Below are 18,126 nucleotides of genomic sequence, written 5' to 3'. Positions count from 1 at the left end.
GTTGCCTTCAGTTTCTGTATCATTGAGACATTTGTTTTGTGAAAGATCTTTCTTTATCCTTATGCTAATAAAGAAGCTCATGCATTTCAAAACAACCACTAAATCCATTTTTGTCTCTCTTGTTTATTTTGAAAGAAAAATCTTTCAGAACTTGTTAAAAATAATATGAAGAGGTCTATCAGAAGCAAATACAGCATTCAATTACCATCAACTTTATTTAGCCAATCCTTCTGGTACATTCAAATCCTTCTATAAAACTTGTAATGAAAGGTTATGATTGGTAAATTTGATAACCTCATAAATTAAAATTCTAGTAAAACTTTTTTATAATTGGATAAAACATTTTAATTGAATAATTTGTAAACTCTTTGAAATTTCAAAAACATAACTAGTATCAGGACACTCAGTACATTGTTAACAAATTATCCTCATCACAAGGGCCCTGATAAGAGGGAGACAGGAGAGTCAGAGATGAAGAGGGGACAGGATGGCAGAAGCCAGAGGTGACAGAGATTTGAAGATGTTGCACTTCTGTCCTTGAAAATGGAGGAGATTTCTCAAGTAAGGATACAGGCCTCTAAGGCCTGGAAAAAGCAAGAAAAGAAACTCTCCTAGGTTCTCCACAACATAGCCTGCCAATACATGGATTTTAGGTCTTTTGACCTCTATAATTGAAGGATAGTAAATGTGTGTTGTTTTAAGCCACCAAGCTTATGGTAGTTTGTTACAGCAACAATAGAAACTTAATACCCTGAAAAAGCACTTTGCCATTGTTTCGAAGGTGAAGAAGAAGGTTGTTTAAAAAGTTTTATTTATAATTTTAGCTTTTATTTAATTTTTTTCATGTTTTATTTTATATTTGAGAGGGAGAGAGAGAGAGAGCACCAACAGGGGAGGGGCAGAGAGACAGAGACAGAATCTGAAGCAGGCTCCAGGCTCTGAGCCATCAGCAGAGCCTGATGTGGGGCTCGAACTCATGAACTGTGAGATCACGACCTGAGCTGAAGTTGGACGCTTAATCCACTGAGCCACCCAGGCACCCCTATAATTCTAGCTTTTTCTTAGCATTCATTATGAGCCATCTCTGTGCTAATCACATATCTCAATACTTCAAAAGGGAAGAGATAAAATTTATCCAAGTTTTCTTCTTGTAGCAGTTTGTTCTTCTACCAATTAATAGAACTGAAATGCAGTTTGGTATTTAGATGTGTTTATTATGTTTACTCTTTGTAATCAAGATAGGATGAAAATGCCTCTTTATTAGACAGATGTTTAGGGGCACCTGGGTAACTCTGTCAATTAAGTGTCTGACTCTTGATTTCAGCTCAGGTCATGATCTTGTGGTTCATGAATTTGAGTCCCACATCGGACTCTGCTCTGACAGTGAAGAGCCTGCTTGGGATTTTCTCTTTCTCCCTCTCTCTCTGCCCCTGCCCCACTCTCTCTCACTCTCTCTCTCTCAAAATAAATAAAAATACTTTAAGAAAAAAAATAGATGTTTAGTTGTTTTGACTACTCTTGGATCTTACTTAGAAAACCTAATCCTAACCCTAATTGTAAATATTCTTGGTGGCATGGTGAGCTTTTATCAGTGCTATTTAAAAATTCCTCAAGCTCTGGGACACCTGGGTGCCTCAGTGGGTTAAGCTTCCGACTTTGGCTCAAGTCATGATCTCATGGTTTGTGGGTTTGAGCCCCGCATCTGACTCTCTGCTGTCAGCATAGAGCCTGCTTCAGATCTCTCTGTGTCCCCCTCTCTCTCTGCCTCTCCCCCCCTCAAATATAAATAAACTTTCAAAATCATAAAGTAAAATTCCTCAGGTTCTGCAAATTCTCAGATTTTTACAAGATGAACATTTATTTTTGGTCTGAATTTAGTGTATTAAAATTTAATCTCAGAACCTACTTAACAGTATTCATTAATGCTCTTTACCTTATAATCCCTCCTTTTCTGCATCTGGAAACATAATGGGTTGTATTTCTTCAACTCTTTTGAAGAAAAGTATGGCCATTCCATTGGCCAATAAAATATGAGAATAAGAAATAGCTGTCAGTATACTATAGTAACTTTAAGTCCCAGTGCACATCTCCCTGTCTAGACACAGGTGAGTCATTGCATGGACACGGGGCCTCCATTAGCCTCCACCCTTAGTCACTTGCCTGTCTCTTTTTAAGCTTGTGTTATAAACAAGAAATAAAATTTTGTTTTCGGCCAGTGAGATGTTGGGTTATATTTTATAAACCACCACATCACAATCTACCCTGATTGATATGCTTCCACCCAAAAGTAATTTCAATGACAAAAAAACTACAGCGTACTTAATCACTCTATTTTTTGTTCTTTACTCTCATTGATTTTATCCATCATCATTATGAGATCTATATTCAGTTTTGGGGAGAGGATGATAAACATCTGTTTCCTGATTATCTATAGATTCTCTAAAAAAGAATATATTTTAAATAATCAATAAAAATCAACTGAATTTCTGTTCGTAAATTTAATTTCCTGTGTGAAAATTATATCCCTGGGGCATACCAGCTTAATAAAAGTTTGTTTCAGTTACTGTTCCAGACAGGTTTGCTGTTGGATTTGATATAAGAAACGAGTAAGGAGGGAATATCTGCTTGATCTTCAAATGCAAAGTATAAATTTTAAAGTTATTTGAAGGGAGTAAATTTGAATTAAGAATTTTATTGGAATGTGCATCTGATCTTTCTCCTTGTTTACAACCTTATTCTGTTCTTAAATTTTTGCGAAGCTATAGACCCCTCACGATATTAAATTCTCTCTGTCATATTCAGTGATTTAATGTTCTACCCTTGAATGTTTCATTTCTACAACAGGTGAGTTATGTGTGAGCCTAAGGCAAAGCTCTAGCTTCCTTCTTCCACACGACTTTGCCATTTCCCATTCTCCAAATACACTGAAACACACACTCTCTTTTTCACAAATACACGTACCCACACACAAAAACACAGAAACTTATGACTATATACACAGAAACCTATGACTATCTCCATTTGTCATTAAGAATTGTATATGATGCCACAAAATTGTATATGATGCCACAAAAGAAGCTCCAGTGGAATACTATGTTATAATACAATAATACTTAATTGAACTGGTTGATTATATGCTCTTGTATTTTAACATATATAGAATTTACAATATTGTTCTAAGATTACCTGAGACAACAAACTACTTTTTTTAACCATTCTTTGGGTCTTACATTACATCATGCACTCATCCCATCTACACAGGAAAAAGAAATCATGAGCTATTTTTCAGTGTATGACATAACTGCCTCCCCACTCCATTCTTACTAATATGCAGAGTTCCAGATTTTCATTTCCCCACATTAAATGTTTCTTCCCAGATTATATTTTTCATATTGCATTGGTCCACCTACTCCGCACTTCATGTGTCCATCATCACTGGGTACCGATGTCAGAAGAAGTTCAATGTGGATTTGTTTTATAACAGTTTTACTGTGATATAATTCACATGCAAATCTATACACCTTTTAAAAATGTACAATTCAGTGATTTTTAGTAAATTCACAGGGTTGTGTGCTCATCATTACTATCTAACATTAGAACTTCTTATCACTGTTTCTAAAAGCCCCATACACACGTGAGTACTCACTTGCCATTACAGTAGTCCCCTCGCCTTCCATAGTTTTGCTTTTGTAGTTTTAGTTACCTGAGATCAACCATGATTCAGAAGTAGATGATTCTCTTTCTGAAGTATGGGCAAAAGGGAAATAGTAGCCTAATACTGTGTCACAATGTCTGTATCATTCCACTCACTTCATCTCATCACACAGGCATTTTATGATCTCACATCATCACAAGAAGCGTGAGTACAATACAATTTGGTTATTTTGAGAAAAAGATCACATTCATGTATCTTTTAGTACAGTATATTGCCATAATTGTTATATTTTACTATTGTTTTTGGTCTCTTGCTCTGCTTAAATTATTACTTAAGATTTACCATAAATATGCATGTACATGAAAAGCAGTGTATATAGGGCTTGATACTATCTATGGTTTCAGGCATCTATTGGAGGTCTTGGAACGTATCTCCTGTGGATAAGGGGGCACTACTGTACTCTCTTGCAAACCAGCCTTGTCGACCACTAGTCTATCTCTATGGACTTGCCTATCCTGGACATTTCACATAAAAGGACTCATGAGCAACTGTACAATTGAAAGCAACTAGACAAATACACTAGATATTATTTATTTTGAGGGAGAGAGAGAGACAGAGAGAGAATCCTAAGCAGGCCCCGCACTGTCAGTGCACAGCCAGATGCAAGCTCAAACCGAAGAACCATGAGATCATGACCTGAGCCAAAACTAAAAGTTGGACGCTTAACCAACTGAACCACCCGGGAGCCTCATAAAATTAACAAAAAATGTAATGTTCCACTGATAGTAGACTTTACCTACATAAACAGTTGATTCTGTTTAAATTTTCTAATCTGCAACCTGAAATCTTTAAAATAAGGAATAATTCTAGACACTAGAATCAATGAAAATAATAGATTCTGTTTAAACAGGCAAGAATACAGATTTTACTAAAACTTAAAGTCTATAATAATTAACTTATTATTATCAGTTATTGTGATAGAGAAATGGAACTAAATACTTCCATGGGGCAAAGAACTAATGGGAGATATATCTTTTGGTATACCTTATAACAAACTTCAGACAATATTCAAATACTACCATGTGATTTTTCTTATGATAAATTATTGCTATTTAGGCTTAGCAGAATTTCATTTTGTCTTTTTCAATTTATTCATATATATAGATATATACATATATATGTATAATATATATATACACACATATACACACACATGAGTGTGTATGTATATATATATGTGTATATATATATATATATATATATATATATATATATATATAAACAGGTAACTTTCTAGAAATGTTTGAAAAGAAAGATATTGAAATTTTAACTTAAGGATTAATTTATATTTTTAAATGCTTGGAATTAGTTATTTGGAAATTTACCTCCATAGAATCATTCTTTACACTTCTCTGTATAATGCAATAAACAATAAAAATCACATATGAAGTAAAATATCATATTATTTGGTTTATTCTAAGTTACCAATCATGAAATTTGAATATTCTGGAAGAAGGAAAAACTTTCAGAGAAGTCTTAGTTTCACAAAAAATGTTAAGGGGAAAGTTATGCTTTTCTGATGATTTGAGTAATATGAATAAGTTATTTGCCCTTAAAGTAGCAGAAAGAATTAATTTTTGAGCACAATGAAATTAAAAGGCTTTAGCTTGCCTGATCTGAACAAAGTAAGATGAATTTTTAATACAGTGAATTAATTAGGCACATAATGAGAAATAGAATATATAATATTTCTAATTCAGATAAATCGCAAAATATCCCAGATCCTAAAAGAAATAAATATCATTCATCATAGACACACCTTAAATTATGTTTATTGGAAAATATTAATGGCAACAGATATAACAGAAACGTTAGATGAATTCTATTGCTGATTTAGTTTCACGAAATTACATTTCATTTTGACCCTCATCTGTAACTTTCTGCAGAGTTAATCTTAGGACATTACTCATTTTTGAAGGTGTTAATGTACCATAAAGGATTTGTATTATCGTTAGACATACTATCTATGCCAGGTGTTACATGTTCTCTGCATCTGCCCTGAAGTTCATTTAACAGCTTATAAATCTTTATGACCATATGATGTGTTTCTGTGATCACTTGCATCCTTAAAAAGATTCTGAAACATATGAGATTAAGTTATTTTTAAACTTTTTTACATAACACAGTACCTATGGATTAATTTTAATACTTTTGATTTACATAATATTTAATTTCATAGTTTGAACAACTTTCAGTGTATACGTATATACATATATATGTGATTATATGTTAACATGCAATATGATATAGTGACTTGGGATCTAATCTCTGTATTTAAAGACACTTTACATTTGGGTAGGAGGGAGGGGAGGGTGGGTGATGGGCATTGAGGAGGGCACCTGTTGGGATGAGCACTGGGTATTGTATGGAAACCAATTTGACAATAAATTTCATATTAAAAAAAATTTAAAAAAATAAAAACACTTTCCATTTCCCAGACTTAGTGCCCTAATCTACAAATCATTGTATGTGAGCTAGATGATTTATAAGCATAACATTTTTTTGAATTTTTTTGTTCTATGATCAGTACTAAATTGCAGGGTCACATAAAATGATGAATATTTTATTTCATGTATTCAATACATTCTTTAGCCAATCACAAGTACACTGTACGAAAATATATTTATTTTATTTTCATTTATTTTGCATTTCATATTTTATAACAAATATACCTAACCATACATCTTTTTGTGCCAGTTGTGTAGAATTTATATTAACTAGCTTAAGAAATAGAGTCAAAGGAAATTTTTATATAATTTGATCACTCAGGTACCTGAGGAATAGACTCAGGAAAATATTTAATTAAAACTTTTTTTGTAAATAAAATTATTTGAAAAATATAGGCTAACATCTATATCTAAAAATATAAAACAATTTGACAAATCCTGTTTTATTTTTTTAATAAATCCTATTTTAAAATAAAAGGCAGATACTGAATTTTAGTCCTTATAATTTATTAGTTAGCAATCTTTTAAAATCTGTTTCATAACCCATTATAAGAGTTAAGAAGTTTTCTCATATTATAGAAACTTCTGTAGATGTCTGGCATGCTTACTGAAAAAACACATTTCTGAGCACCACAGCAAACCCACTGAATCAGAATTATCAAGGGCATTTGACTATTTTCTCCCTTATCTCCCTTCCCTTTCCCTTTTTGTTTCCCTCCCCCTCTCTTCCTCTCTTCTCTCTGTTTATTCTTTCCTTTTTTCCTTTTTCTTTCTTTCTATGAAATATCCCTGTAGTTCTTACCAACAGCAATATTAAGGAAAACTTCAGATTTAACATTGGAATATTTAGAGTTTAGATAACATCTAGCTTTATGGTACATTTAATTAGTTTGAAAAGTTGTATGCATCATTAGTCCACAGCCCATAACCTTTAAAATTTTTTTTGTCCTTTATAGGGCTCTCAAAAGTTTTCTATCTTTATCCTATATGTGTGTGTGTGTGTGTGTGTGTGTATACACACACACACACACACACACACACACACACACATATATATATTTTAGTTTATTTGTTTCAAGAGAGACAGAGACAGCACAAGTGAAGGGGGAGGCAGAGAGAGAGAATCCCAAGCCAACTCTGCACTGTCAGCACAGAGCCCGACATGGGGCTCGAGTCGGGAAACCAGGAGATCATGACCTGAGCTGAAACCAAGAGTCCGACCCCTAACCAACTGAGTCACCCAGGCACCTCAATTTTTTTCTTATATTGATGATTATAATAGACTTGTTATAAAACTATAATCAACTTTTCTATAAGCAAAGCAGATATTCAGCAATGTGTTAGTCACTGACTCTTCTTTTCTGTCAGATTTTTAAAATTACAAGTAAGAAGCAAAGACTCAATATGGCAATATATTGTTTTAGCAGATATCTGGATAAAATTGATAGGCAGTTTCTGTCCTTACTTTTTAGTTGTTTTTTTTTTAACAGTATCACAAGGAGAAAATAGGGCATAATATCTCATAAAATATTTTAGGAAAGCTACATTTCAGTATAGATTTAAACTAGTATGAGGGAGTAGCATGAGTTTCTAGTGTTTTATTTATGTTTATTCATTTAATTCCTGCAATAACTCTATGAGGTAGGTAGAAACTTATGTCTGTTTTTACAGATGGGGAAAGTGAGGCATAGAGACATTAAGAAACTTATTAAAGGCTGTGGCCCAGGCAGTGGAGCTCCAGGGTCTATGTGCATAATCAGTACACTCTATAGACTTTGAGTGTTTTAGCGATGACCACAATCACATATATTATAGTTTAAAAGATAAATTTGCAATGTTGAATGTTCTTCAGTCTAAATTTCTGTTTTTCCTTTTCTCCAGATATTTTTCTAATTATTTCCAGTAATTTACTTTTTTCATTAAGAAAGAAGTATATATTACTAATATCTCTAGGTTTTCTTATGATATAAGGAAAACAATTGGAATAAAATTATAGATGTAAAATGATTACTGTTAAGTGCTCACTCTAAATGAGCAAAACGTTTGGCAAGTTATCACGGGTTTTGTTATCAATTGTTATGTGACTCTGGACCATTTACAGTGATGAGAAAGGAGATTTTAAGTTACTTCATCTTCTTGTAATCTTTTGTCTCTAAATTAGTTCTTCTGAGTCGCTCCGTTTTTTAACTCTTTGGCATTACTCTGTTTTGTCATCTGATGTAATAAGACCCAGATTAATAACTATGCAGTTAGTGTTATCTTCTAATTAACTACAAAAATCTAATATATATCCTTAGATACAGTAAGATTTTTCTTCAGATAGTGAGACAGATAGTGATAGGAGATGCGTATGTGTGAGTGTGTGTGTGTATACATATATATATTGATGTCATTGGCTGATAGATTTGTTATCACACTTAATTGCAAGTACACTTATTTATCTATAACCAGATACAGAGAATTTCTTAAAAACATAGCATGGATTTTTTAAGCATCAATTATTACTGGATGGAGGATATTGTCCCCAATAAGAGGCTTTCAGTGTTTTCATATAATTTAAAAAATTACAAGTTTCAAAAAGGTTAATTTTTATCAAATTTTATAAAATTCCATAATAGAATAAATAGACTTAAGTCCAAAAGAACAGAGTGATAGTTGTATTCATCATATTATGGCTATTCTAAAATAATGGAATGAGGAATATTGGTTAATTATATTCAATCTACTTGTTATATTTCATTTTTAACAACTTGTTTTCAAAGTGAAGCATCAGGGGCACAGTGGTAAACAACACTATCAAGACACTGATCCCATGTAGATCATTATTCAGTCTCTGGAGACTAGTAGTAAATAAAAAGATAACTCAAATTTTAATAAATGCTTGTAGAAATTAATTAAGTGATGAAACTTCAAAGGAATGATGATGCTATTTTATATAAAGCAATCTGGAAGCCTCTTTGAGAAAGTGTAATATGACCTGAGACCTGATAGATGAGAATGTTTCAGCTGTCAAAGCAAGAGTCCTAATTTGAGGGTGGTGCATTATGATAAAGGTAAAGAAGAGAGACCAACTGATATGGCTGGAGCAAAGAAAGGAAAAGTAAGGGGTTGAATAAATTGGAGATTTAGTCAAGATTAAGGTTATATTATTTCTGATCGCAAGGGGTGACTTCGGCGTATATGTAGGGAAAATTCTGTGACTTCTCCAGGTGCTATTGGAATAATAGGCTTCTGTGGTTGTTGTTCCAGAAGAGATATTCACATATGCATTGTTTATCTTTTTCTTTTTGGAATGAGAATCTGTTTGATTGTGGTTTTATTTACTGAGATGAAAATGCTGGGAGAACAACAAGCCAGAAGGAGTTAGATGAGTGGTGAGAAAAACAAAAGCTCTGTTTTGACACATTTTATTTATTTATTTATTTACTTACTTACTTACTTACATTTGTTTTGTTTTGTCTTGGTACATTTTAAGTTTGGGAGGTCTATTAGATATCTAACTTGAAATAAATATTAAAATATCAGTTGTGGAACTTAGTGAAGAGTTGGTAGATATAGATTTAGATTTTTAAAAACATCGTAAATCTATTTTTAGCTAAAACCATATAATTGTATAACCAAGCTCATGAAGAGAATGTAGAGAGAATAGATTGGGCCCCAAATCAGGCTGGAAGATGGGAGAGAAGCCAATGTGAGGATGAAGGGAGCAGTGAGTAAGGAAAGAGAAACACCAGGAACCTATGTCATCAGTGTGGTGTCAGGGATCATGGGTGATTGTATGTCTCATGTAAACTCTTCCACTCCTAGATCTGTAGTTAATTTGGAAATACATTTCCCACAGATGCTAATTGTCTTCTAATCTTAATGAATTTTACATGCCAATAGCAAAATGCTAAGGTTTTTAAAAGGTGTAGTTCTCGATTCTACTTTATTTCTTAGTTTTCTTGACTCATGCCTCTCTGTCAATCTAATGTTTTCTGCATTGAAGGTATCAGGAAAAATAGTTGTAAAGTCTTCATCCTTAATCTATTTATCCTTAAGTCGTTTGATCATTTTGTTCAGAGCTTTTGTTAATCCCTTTTGTACCTATTTGGGATCTAGGAGCAGTAGTTTTGTCCAGTTCTATAAGTCTCCTGTCTGTCTTCTTTTTAACTATTGAGTCTGCCGATTATTTCTTAAGCCCATCTTTTTCTTGTAATATCTTGCTCAACATATTCAGTAGCAACCAGAACATATTTTTAACCTTCTGTTTTCTAACATTTTCCCTTAAAGCTTCTGACTGAGGAAACAATATTCTTTCCTACTTAGAACAGACAGCAGTATTAATAATTTTGTCACTACCTGATACAGATAATCATCTCTTCAACATTCAGGAATAATTTTGTCACAGATGTCCTCTCAGATTCCAGGCCAGATATTATTGTTTTGAGAGTTGCACCCTTCTTTTGGTACTGATTTCTGTATCACTTTTCCTCCTATTTTACATGACAGAACTGGTTATAAGACTTTAACCCAAATTCATGGAGTCTGGGGAATTTAGAAAGTGGATGGGAATTTTCTGAGCACTAACAGTATTGTCCACATTACATTATAATGATTTCTCTTTTAACTTCTTCCCTTTTCCTTCCTAACTTCTTTCCTTTTTTCTTCCTTTTGGTAGAAAAGAAGAAAGAGCAGGACAGAAGACAGAATGAGGTCTGCATAAGAATGAAAGACTGGGTTCCCAAGAAAATGTGTTTAAGTTGGGGTTACTTATAGGAAGTTGTGGAAAAGCGACAGAATGTAAGCTCAGACTTGAAAGATGAACATTTTATTTTCTCAGGATAGAAAGATTGGATAGAGTAATGATTTCCAAAACTGGCTCATCAAAATCTCAAGTTTCTTTTTTTACAAGTATAAACACCAGTTTTCATCCTAGACCCATGAAATGAGACTTGCCAAATATAGTACTCTGCATTTTATGTTTGCTGAAAATATAGTATCTCCATTTTATGCATCTTTCTATATTGTGAAAAGAATGTTCTACTTCCTCTGGTTCACAAACTGTTCTTTTCATAATATAGGGAGCTCAAATCAATTCTTAATATTAAAAAAATCACCAGTTTGATCACCACAATAGAATTCTAAACTTCATGAATCTGTGTCATGATCTTTAATTGCTTTGCTTCATATTGTGACATTTTTAGGGTTCCAAGTAATTTTTCAGTACCAGGAAAGGTCTACAAGGCTCCTTACAGAAATCTGACTCATACTTTGTGATTACTAAGATTAGTAATTCTAAGCTGGCACATAGATAATTTGGAGAAAATCAGTTTAAATAAATGTTTTTGTGATGCTTTAATTTGACTACATTAGCATCATATTACTAACATAACTTACACAAGTTTCTTCAAAATTGAAAGTATCTGTTTTAGAAGTTAGATCTCAGTTTCAGGCAGGGTATCAGCATGAAACAGATGGCACAGTCAAATTAGAATACTTCAGGGAGTTTTTAATAAAGAGAATATTTATGAAAGTGTGAACGGAGTATAGCATATCAGAAAGGATGGTATGATTCTAAGGAGCTAATAATGGCAAAGCTAAGACCACTTCTAGGACTAAAAGAAGGAAGGTAGGGAGCAATTACCGAAAGGAAAGGAAAGAAAAGGACGATAGCTTGGGAGGCACAGCCACCTCCATTCAACCTACCCTACTCCAGAAGGAGGGTAACCCTGTAGGGAAGGAGCCAGAGTAAGAAATGCCCTCACTTCACTGTCCTACTTCTGGCTGACTGCCTTCCAGGGATCTCATTGACTGACATACACCAGTAGCTAGAAAATAAGAAATGCAACAGATAATGTGATTTTTCTGCAAATGTTCTTTTCCCATATGTTGTATCAAGTTAAATTGGATGTTGGGCCCAACCTATGAGTAAGGTCATTGTTGAATTAATCTGCATGGACTGCCATAACAAAATACCACAGACTTCGTAAAACGATGGAAATTTAATTTCTTGTTTCACGTTGCTGGAGGCTAGAAGTCCAATATAAGGTGTGTCAGCAGGGCTGGTTTCCAGTGAAGAGACTCTCAGCTTGAAGACTGCTGCCGTTTCACTGTGTGCTCACATGGTCTTTCCTTTGTGTGCAAATGCGCAGATTTCTGGTCTCTCTTCCTCTTCTTATAAAGACACCAGTCCTATTGGATTAGGACCGCACCCTATAACCTCATTTAATTTTCATTATCTCCATAAAGGCCCTGTCTCCAAATACAGCCACATTGGGGGTTAGGGCATCAGCATATTAATTTTGGGGGAATATAGTTCAGTCCATAACATAGGGGATATTCTTAAGATGAGTCTATTTTATTAGTTCAAAATCATGACTACTTCAGCCCGTAAAGCCAGTTAATAATGGTAATTAGTCTATTTTTATAGGCATAAATTTTGAAATATGTGATAAGGAGTAAGTTTTAAAGTTACATATCAATCTTCTAATATATCTATTGTTCTTTCTGTTTTACATATTGATAAAGTACATTTTTTTATGAAGGAGTTAAGGAGTTATAAATAAAAAGTTTTTTTTTTAAGGATGCCTTTCAATTTTAGGAACTACGTAAATTACATAGCTGAAATTCCAAAACTGATTCTTAGAGTGATTTCTACTCCTCTTTTGAGAGAGTAACAGTTTGAGTACTCCCTAGATTCCACTATTGACAAATGATCACTTTTGAGGCAAGCAATGAGAAGTTTTTTAATCCTTATTATTTGACAAAATTATTTTAATTTCTTATAACATTATGAGTTGTGCATTCTTATTAAAATTCCAGCTAGTAATATGCCCACCTCTGTTGGGTATTTATTTAAAATATCAAGAACTCAAAAGCTAATTTTCTTTGGGTTTGCTTTAACTGTTAAGTCCATTTATCACTTTTTTTTTCTAAAGGCCATGATGATCTGTGAATCTACATTGCCCAACAGGAGTGATTTCAATTGTTAAAATTATCACCAAGATTCTAAAGGTGTTCAGTAAAGGAAAGGTATTTTTTTCTATCCATATCAATACATTTTACTTTTTTATTATTTTTTTAAGTTTATTTATTTATTTTGAGGGAGGGAGAGCACAGTGGGGGAGGAAAAGAGAGAGCGGAGAGAGAGAATCCCAAACAGCTTCTGCACTGTCAGTGCAGAGCCTGATGTGGGGCTCAAGCTCACGAACCAAGAGATCATGACCTAAGCTGAAATCAAGAGTTGGACACTTGACTAATTGACCAGGTACCCCCCCCATATCAATACATTTTTTTTCTTAGATATGGTCCCTAAAGAATAAGTGACAAAAAAAATTATATAAATTGGACTTCATCAACACTAAAAACTGTTGTGCTTCAAAGGACACCATCAAGTGAAAAGATAATTCATAGAATAAGACAAAATGTTTGCAGATCATGTATTTGACTACTTGTATCCAGAAGTAGCAAAAAAATCTCTTACAACTACTAAAAAAAAAGATGAATAGCCTAATTAAAATTGGTTAAATGATTTGAATAGACATTTCTTCAAAAATACATACAAAGTACCATGAAAAGATGCTCTAATTCAGTAGCCATCTGAGAAATCAATATCATTTAACACTCTCTAGGATGACTGTCACAAAAAAAAACAGATAATAACAAATAATGGTCAGGATGTGGAGAAATTAGAACACCCCTATATTGCTTATGAAGATATTAAATGGTGCAGTTCTTTGAAAAACAGCCTGGCTGTTCATCAAAATGTTAAACATAAAGTTTCCATATGACTAATCAATTCAGCTTCTAGGTATAAAGCCAATAGAAAGTATATGTCCAAACAAAAACTTGTAAATGAAAGTTATTAGCATTATTCATACCAGCCAAAAAGTATAAAGAGCCCACATGTCTATCAAATAATAATGCGTAAGCAAATGTGGTATATCCATACAATGGAATATTATTCAGCAATAAAAAAATGAAGTACTGAAGTACTGAAATCCAGTCACAAAAGACTACATAGTGTATGATTCCATTTGTATAAAATGCCCAGAATATGCATATCCAAAGTGACAGCAAATGGAGTTGTGGTTGCTGGCAGCTAGGGTTAGGGAAATGGGAAATGACTGCTAACAGGTATGGGATTCTTCTAGGAAGATGTATATTTTCTAAAATTAGATAGTTGTGATGGCTACACACCTCCTGTGAGTGTACTAAAAACTTATTTCTACACTTCAGATGGGTGAATTTATGGCATGTGAATGTTATCTCAATAAAGCTGTTTAAAATCATGACAATTTAAGTGTGTAAACATCTCACCTGTTGTTGTTGTTGTTTTTTTTTTTTTTTTTTGGCTGATGTTCTTATTAAACTGCTGAAAACTAAATTCTGTTTTAGAGAGATTCCAATAGTGTACACATTGATTAGAATAAGAGCTTATTCAAGAACATAATTAAAATCACCGTATCTTAAAAACTTTATAAAATCATGTAACTTGAATAGGCCAGTCTGTGGAGGTGATATAAGTGGAGACATTTGCTGAGTTCTCTCCTGTTCAGTCTCTTGTTGATATATCAGGTTCTAAATATAATTATGTTGGATTTGTAGGAACTACACTAAGTATTTTAAGCTCATATTATTTCTTTTAAAAAAACGTACATAGTGTTGAAACGTGTGGTGGCTGGGTGCAATCCAAACATCATCACAACTTTCTAAGTTTACAAGATAATGCCCAGTTTATCTCCCAAATGGTTTTATAAAGTTATATTTCCAAAAACAGATTTAAAGAATTCCCGTTTTACTAGACCACCACCAATGTTGAGTAGTAGCATGCTTGGGCAACAATTTTTCAGCCTACCTGAAAAATGAGAGTTAACAGCTGTAAAACATCCTCTCCCCAGTAATGTCTGGAATATGGGAAGCACTATTCTTTGTAAGTCAACTAGTTGTTATTAGACTTTGTCTTACTTTTAGTAGTAGTAGTATTTTTAGTAGTCTAATAGTACTTTTAGTATTACTGTTACTAGTAATAGAACTAGTAAGGATGATTCTCTTGTATGATTCAACAAATTAACATTGATTGCAATTTAATAACATAATAGCATTTGAATATAGACAATTCACCACATGAGTTGATCGCCATATTTAAGAGTGAAGTCACCAAAAGCACATTATGTAAAACAATAGTCTAGGGAAAAGGTGACTTTTAAAAGCATACACTTTGAGGTACCTGGATGGCTCAGTCAGTTAAGCATCCAACTCTTGATTTTAGTTCAGGTTATGATCTCACAGTTGGTGGGATCAGGCCCCATGTTGGGCTCTACGCTGACAGCATGGAGCCTGCTTGGGATTCATTCATTCATTCATTCTCTCTCTGTCTCTCTCTCTCCCTTTCTCTGCTCCTCCCCCACTCACATTTTCTCTGTCTCTCAAAATAAATAAATAACCTTTGAAAAAATATAAAAGCATACACTAAAAGGGAACCAGCAACAAGAAGGAAAAAGACTTTTTGGAGAGTAGCTTGCCCCTGTCCCAACCGTAAAGAATGTGGTGGAGAGGTAGCAATCTTGGAAAAGAGAAGCAACACATTTTTCCTATGCCAGGATGTGGTAAAGTCCATGGGAATACCTCACATCTGAGAGCTTATCTGCATTGGCATTCTGGGGAGCACCCTTTTGTTTGTAACTGGATGTTCAGTGGTAAAAGATTTACTTGAATTATTTACTTGAATTATAGAAGCACAGAAGAACATGTACAGGTAAGAAGAAATTTGTCCAGAATGTTTAAAACGCTTTATGAGAAGTGACCACCTTGCCAAACATATTAAAACACACCAGAATAAAAACAAGGTATTCACTCTAGCAGTACAGTCCTGGCATCTGTGGAAGCTGCATGAGATGATGCTTTGATTACTGCCGGAGGACACACTTATCCTTGCGAATATTCAACAAAGTTCTGTTTCAGATATAGGAACCACTAATACGTCCACCACTAGCAATCAAGATACCCTTACCAACACTGAAATACCTTTATAGCTTGTCACAGTCTCTGGAAATGAGATAGTGGAGTAAATATTACACAAAGACTTACTCATTGTGGTTATTTTTATACAGTGGTGAGAATATTGTTCTTAAGTTTTTAGATATCCTTTTATTAATGTGCAAAAATTTTTGGATTGACAGTAACTTGGTTATTTATACATGACACTGAAATGCCTTACTTTGTATGATATTCCATAGCATATTAAAAATGGTAAAATTGCATGGGTTTTGTAGGTACTTTTGGAATCTAGAAGAAATGAAATTTTGCCAAGTTATATAAAGAGAAAATTGAATATAACAATGTGAATGGTAGTCTAACTAAATGCATCAATGCTTTGGTTTAGAATAGAAATGAGAACATGTTGGAGGCTCCTGGGTGGCTCAGTCAGTTAAGTATCAGCCTTTGGCTCAGGTCATAAGCTCATGTTCATGAGTTTAAGCCCCATGTCAGGCTCTGTGCTGACAGCTCAGAGCCTGGACCCTGCTTCGCATTCTGTGCCTCCCTTTCTTTGTCCCTTGCCCACCCCACCCCCTCAAAAAAAAGTAAATAAATATTTAAAAAATTAGAACATGTTGATATTTATCTGTTGTAGGATTTTTTAAAAAAATGTTGTGGGGGTCAAATAAATCATGTTATGATAAAAAAAAAATTTTTGTAATTTTCTTGATGACTGTAATTTCTAGGTGTAACTGACAAATCAAGTTTCCAAGCGAATGTTACATAGTGTATGCACACTTTACTTAGTTTATCAGTTTGTCATTTTGAAGCTAATTATTTTAATTACTTTTAAGCATTACTCTTGTTAGACTTTGAAAACTACATTTTAACTTGGAACTCTAAGGATAGTCACCTTTCAAATCCTGTTGATAAGCCACATTTAATATTTAATTTACCAAAATAATGTCTTGTTAATACTCTTTCAATAACGAAGTTGAGCATATAACCAATGTTTAAAAAAAAAAGTTTAAAATGTATAGGTTGAGGTATTTGGGTGGTAAGAAAATGTTACAATGAATTATCCCTTTTCTTGAATATGGAAAGACCAAAAAAATAAGGTATGTTGTGTCTTAACAGTGATTTTTTTTATCCAGTCTTGTTTGGAAAAACCATATGCCTGCCACAGCCTTAAAAGCCATCATGTAAATTACCAGTAAAGTATAACATATTCAAACATAACAAAATCACTTCCATAGTGGTGATACTCTAACAATATGGATATTCGTCATAGAAAACTAGAGGTTTATGATTTTTTTAAGTATTTTTTTGTCTAGGTAGTCAGTGTGCTTAAATATCAACTATTTTCCTTTTTCACTTCTTCCCTTAAAATTTATATGTATCCAGTACATTTAATTGTATCTTTTTTTATTATGCTAAATTTTCCTTGTATTTTTTTAATTACCTTTTATATTTTCAATTATTAAAAAGTATACAAAATAAACTTTCATTGCTGCTCTTGTAAGAGTTATACAGTTTTCCTAAATGTATCCCTATAACTGCAGCAGTTCACCTATTTCAAAAATTTGGAATTCTGTTCATTTGTTATCCTTAAGAGCACCTCAAATTTAAAAGCTACCTTATTGTACGTTTAAAGTGTATTATAACAGTGTGGTAGTTAATAAAATACTACTTTTTCTTTTGAAAATAAACATGTAATATATATATATATACATATATATATATATATACACACACAAATATATGTATATATATACATATGCATATATGTATGTATATATATATAAGCTTTAAAAAATATAAATAAAAGCATACACTTTAGCAAGTTTGTGGGAAATTGTTCTAATATGAGCTGGGTGATGTCTTCTACTATGCTACTCATCATTCACTAACCATTCCCAGGTTGGCAAACAAACAAACAAAAAATAGAAATCAACGTGTAACTTTCCAGCAGATTAAAATTTTCAAACACCAACTATTAACATG

At 33.2% G+C, this 18,126-nt stretch overlaps 1 long non-coding RNA gene across 2 annotated transcripts in view; it reads left to right on the top strand.

The window, feature by feature from the left end:
• Positions 1 to 18,126, top strand: part of LOC132682002 (uncharacterized) — a 309,176-nt gene that overhangs the window by 252,899 nt on the left and 38,151 nt on the right. The window lies entirely within an intron of this gene.

This window comes from Panthera onca, chromosome A1, assembly GCF_046562875.1.
Source record: "Panthera onca isolate mPanOnc1 chromosome A1, mPanOnc1 haplotype 2, whole genome shotgun sequence".
NCBI classification, from domain to species: Eukaryota; Metazoa; Chordata; class Mammalia; order Carnivora; family Felidae; genus Panthera; species Panthera onca.
The sequence above is the reverse complement of the archived record's forward strand: the minus strand, read 5'-3'. Positions and strand labels throughout refer to the sequence as shown.